We start from the raw sequence: 6,000 nt of genomic DNA, 5'->3' as shown, positions 1-6,000 counted from the left end.
CCAAACCCTGCCCACAACCAGGCAAATAGAGCCAGTGCAGATGACTAGCCTGAAGGCAAATGTGGCTCAGCTGTAGGGCACACGACACCCCTTAAGCGCCAGGTTCTCATAAACGGGGGTCCTGGAATCCAGCCCCTCATCGGGCTCCCTGCTCAGCGGGAGACCTGCTCCTCCCCCTCCCACTCCCTCTGCTTCTGTTCCCTCTCTCATTGTGTCTCTCTCTGTCAAATAAATAAAATCTTAAAAAAAAAAATGCAATCTTGCCATTTGCAGCAACATGGAAGAATCTAAAGAGTAAAATGCTAACTGAAATCAGAGAGACAAATGCAGTAGGATTTCACTCATATGTGGAATTTAAGAAACAAAACAAAGAAAAAACGAGACAAACCAAAAAAATATGGAGAACAAGCTGATGGTTACCAGAGGAGAGTTGGGAGCAGGGGGATGAGGGAAATATGAAGGGGATTAAGAGTACACTTATCACAAGAGCACTGAGTAATATATAGAATTGTTGAATCACTATATTGGGCACCAGAAACTAATATACCATGATATGTTAAGTATACTGAAATTAAATTTTTAAAAAGTGGGAAAGGATTTCGAAGGTCAAGTTCAACAAGCTTATCTTAGATTTAAGAGGGATCCCTTGTTTTTTGAACCAAGGAATAAGAATATGAAAGCTGTGCTTCAAGAAAACTAATTTAGAAATCGAACTGAGATATTTCCTTTGAACCCAGTGGGACTTAGTCATCTGTTTATACCAAGTATCCTACTTGGTACAGTTATGCAACTTAGGCAACGATTCCTGTCATAAGAAACTTACTTATTCTGGTGGATTCAAGAAACTGATTTTAAAAAGTCTCACTCAATAAAATTTCAGTAGCAGAGTTGATGTCAACTTACATTTTCATTGGGTAGTTGTTTGGTGTTGACAGTGTAGTTCCACAATAGTCACAGATTGAGTCTGTCATGATTTTACACCACTAAGGTGTATTCTGTGATTCTGACTGGATGCTTTAAAGTCTACTCCCAAATCACTGGAATCCTGTTGTATCACAAATTTAGATGAATTGTAAACAGCATTTTGCATTTCATGTTTCTGCCTTTGTTCGTTTCTAAATCAGGTTTCCATCCATCCTTATGGCACCTCACCCCTCTTCTACAGCACTCTTACCATGCCACATCTTCTAATTATCCCCGCCTGACACCTCCTTCTCTAAAATGCTTTTATTCCCTTGTAAAGGATGTCCCTGGCACTTTGTTATGCAGTTGTTTTTCTCTCTTTTTAAAAAAGATTTTATTTATTTATCAGAGAGAGGCAGGCAGAGGGAGAAGCAGGCTTCCTTCTCAGTGGAACTAATCCCAGGACTCTGGGATCATGACCTGAGTTGGAAGGCAGACAATTAAATGATCCACCCAGGCATCCTGCTATGCAGTTTTTTTTTGTCAGTCTTGCTTAATGAATTAAAATTATAGTCTACTTGAAGACCTAAAAAAATTTTTTTTTAAATCTGTAAATTGAAAGGAGTTTGAGTTGAAATAAAATTAGTAGCACACTAGTAAAAGTAATATATAATCACATTCAGAATACCCCTATTGTGATATGGTTGTATATTAATCACATAAGGCTAGTATAAAGGTTAAAGGACAAGAGTATTAAAAGTAACTATAAAAGTATTAAGAGTAATGATAACTACAATAACTTGTTAATATACTTGTAACTACAATAACTTGTTAATGAATACATAATATAAAAAGAGGTAAATTAGGCCACAAAAATGCAAAAATGGGAGGAGTAAAAGGATCAAGTTCTTGTATGTAATTAAAGTTAAGTGGTTACCAGCATAAACAGACTGTTGTATCTATGTTTTATGTAAACCTTATGGTAACCACAAAGTAAAAGCCTACAGAAGATTTACAAAGGATAGAGAAATGAATCAATGCATACCCATTATGAAAAATCATGAATTTACAAATGAAGGAAGCAAGAGAGGAAATAAGAAACAAGGAAAATACAAAATAGCTAGAAAACATTAAGATAGCATCAATAAATTCTTACCTACCAACAATTATACCAAACAAAAGGCACAGATGCCAGGATAGACTTAAACCACAAGATCTAACTATAGGCTGCCTACAAGAGATTCACTCAGCTTTAAGGACAGACAGAGGTCCAAAGTGAAGGTAAGGAAAAAGATACCCAATGCAAGTATAAACCAAAAGAGAGTAGGGGTAACTGGTATCAGACAAAATAGACTTTAAGCCTACAAGGCTAATGAGACAAAGAAGATCATCATACAATTATAAAGGGGTCAGTTCAAAAGAATATAACAGTCATAACACAAGTACCCAACACTGAAGAACCTAAACATATTAGGTAAATACACATAGAGAAATAGACAACAATACAGTAACAGTAGGGGACCTTCAATATTCCACTTTTCTTGTATCTTTTTTTTAAATTTTAAAAAATTTTATTAACATAATGTATTATTTCCAGTAAGGAAATTCTGTACTTGAACTACACTTTAGATAGAAATGGTCCAACAGATAAATACAGAACACTCCACCCAACAGCAACAGAATGCACATTCTTCTCAAGTGCACACAGAACATTCCTCAGGATGGATCATTTAATCAGTGACAAAACAGGTCTTAGCAAAGTTAAGAAGACTGAAATCATACCAAGTATCTTTCCTGACCAAAATGGTATGAAACTAGAAATTAGTAACAGAAAGAAAACTGGAAAATTCACAAACATATGGAAATTAAACAACATGCTCCTGAACGACCAATGGGTCAAAGAAGAAATCAAAGGAAAATTAAAAAAAAAAAAATCTTTGAAAAAAACGAAAATGGGAATACAATGTATCAAAAGTTATGGGATCCAGCAAAAGCAGTTCCAGGAGAGATGCATATAATGATAAACACTAACACTAATTTGAAAAAATCTTGAACAACGTAACTTTACACCTCAAGAGACTAGAAAAACAAGAGAATAAGCCCAAAGTTAACAGAAGGAAAGAAATAACAAAGATCAGAGGAAAAATGAAGACCAGAAAAACAATAGAAAAAAAAATTCAAAACAGAGAGTTGTTTTTTTGAAAAGATAAACAAATAGGCTAACTTTTAGCTACACTAAGAACAAAAGAGTCAAATGAAATCAGATATGAAAGGCATTGTGATTGATACCACAGAAACACAAAGGATTATAGGAGACTACTATGAATAATTAATATACCATCAGATTGGATAATTCAGAAGAAATGGATATATTCTTAGAAAGATACAGATACAACCTTACCAAGACTGAATAAGGAAGAAATGGAAAATCTGAACATAGACCAGTAATAAGTAAGGACACTGAATGAGTAATCAAAAATCTAAAAAAGAAAAATTCAGGGTCACATCATTTTCCTGGTGAATTCTACCAAAACTTTAGAGAAGAATTAATGCCATTCCTTCTCAGACTTTTCCAATAAATTGAAAAGAACACTCCTAAACTCATTCTGTGAGAATTACTCTGCTATCAAAACCAGGTAAGGATACTTGAAGAACAAAACTACAGGCCAATCTCCCTGATGAATACAGATGCAAAAATTCTCAACAAAATTCAAACAGCAAACCAAATTCAACAGGACATTAAAAGGATCATACATCATGATAAAGTGGGATGTATTCCTGGGAAACAAGGATGGTTCAACATACACAAATCAAAAATGTAATAAACCACATTAACAAAATACAAGATAAAAATAATCTGATCATCTCAATAAATGCAGAAAAAGCATTTGACAAATTTCAACATCACTTCGTGATTAAAAACTCTAAAAGTATTGGGTAACTTTTGTATCAACATAGACGGGACCGGAAGAGATTATGCTGAGTGAAATAAGTCAAGCAGAGAGAGTCAATTATCATATGGTTTCACTTATTTGTGGAGCATAACAAATAATATGGAGGACATAGGGAGATGGAGAGGAGAAGGGAGTTGAGGGAAATTGGAAGAGGAGATGAACCATGAGAGACTATGGACTCTGGAAAACAATCTGAGGGTTTTGAAGGGGTGGGGGGTGGGAGGTTGGGGGAGCCAGGTGGTAGGTATTATGGAGGGCACGTATTGCATGGAGCACTGGGTGTGGTGCATAAACAATGAATTCTGTTATGCTGAAAATAAAATAAAATAAAATAAAAGTATTGGGTATAGAAGGAATGAACCTCAACATTATAAAGACCACACATGACAAGCCCAAAGCCAACATCATACTCAATGGTAAAAGGTTAAAAACTTACCCTATCAGATCAGGAACAAGACAAGGATGCCCAGTCTCATGACTCCCATTCAACATGTTACTAGAAGTCCTAGCCACAGCAATCAGGCAAGAGCACATAAATAAAGGCATCCAAACTGGAAATAAAGAAGTAAAATTTTCTACATTTCCAGATATGATCTCATACATTGAGAATCCTAAAGATTTTCTCCACCAACATAGACTAATTAACATATTCAATAAAGTTACAAGATACAAAATCTAAATACAGAAATCAGTTGTGTCTCTAAACAATGAAATATCTGAAAAAGAAAATCCCATTCACAGTATCAAAAATGATAAAATACTTAATAGATTAATCAAGGAGTTCTATATATTTAAAACTATAAGACTTTCATGAAAGAAAGGGAAGAAGACACAAATAAATGGAACGATAACTCATGTTTATGGATCAGAACAATTTATATTTTCAAAACGTCCATACTACCCAAAGCCATGTGTAGACGCAATGCAATCCCTATCAAAATTCCAGTGTGAAAAACCCAAGACACAGTGAAAATTTTTTTCCCACAAAAATAGAAAAAAATATTAAAATTGATATAGAACAACAAAAGACCCTGAATAATCAGCAAAGCAATCTTGAGAAAGAAAAAAACCCCAGAGGCATCACACTTCCTGATTTCAAACTATACTATAAAGCAATTGTAATCAAAACAGTATCCTACAGGCATAAAAATAGACACACAGACCAACAGAACAGAATGGAAGGCCCAGAATACTCAATGGGAGAAGGACAGTCTCTTCAAGAAATAGTGTTGGGAAAACTGGATATCCATATGCAGAAGAATGAAATTGGATGTCTTAGATCATTCACAAAGATTAACTCAAAATGGATTAAACACTTCAACACAAGACTTGAAACCGTAAAAATCCTAAAAGAGATCATAGGAGAAATGCTCTTTGACACTGGCCTTGGCAACATTTTTTTTTTTTTAAGATGTGAAATCAAAAGTAGAAGTAACAAGAGCAAAATAAATAAGTGGGGCTACATCAAACTGAAAAGCTCCTGCACAACAAAAGGAACAACAGAATGAAAAGACAAGTTTTGGAATGACAGAAAATATTTGCAAATCATATATCTGATAAGGAGTTAATATCCAAAATATACAAGGAACTCATGCAACTCAAGAGCAAAAAATACAATCTGATTTTAAAATGAGCAAAAGAACTGAACATTTTTTCCAAAGAATACATACAAATTGCCAACGTGTATGTGAAAAGACATTCAACAACACTAATCATCAGGGAAATGCAAATCAAAACCACAGTGAGGTATCACCTCACACCTGTTAGAACAGTTATCATCAAAAAGACAAGGGATACTGGCAGAGATATGGAGAAAAGGGACTTGTACACTGTTGGTGAAAATATAAATCAGTAAAACAAGTATGGAAAACAGAAGGGAGGTTCCTCAAAAAAAATTAAAATTAGAACTATTATAGGAGCCAGTAATCCCACTTCTGGATAAATAATCAAAGGAAATAAAAATAGGGTATTGAATAGATATCTGCATTCCAATGTTCCCTGCAGCATTATTCACAATAGCCAAGATAGGGAAATAATCTAAGTGTCTGTGCAAAGGTGAATGTAGAAAGAAGATGTGTGCATGCGCGTGCACACACACTGGAATATTAATCAGCCACAAGAAAGAAAATCCTACCATTTGCAA

Source organism: Enhydra lutris, unplaced genomic scaffold (genome assembly GCF_002288905.1).
Source record: "Enhydra lutris kenyoni isolate GAN:26980312 unplaced genomic scaffold, ASM228890v2 scaffoldscaffold16, whole genome shotgun sequence".
NCBI classification, from domain to species: Eukaryota; Metazoa; Chordata; class Mammalia; order Carnivora; family Mustelidae; genus Enhydra; species Enhydra lutris.
Note: the sequence above shows the minus strand (reverse complement) of the source record.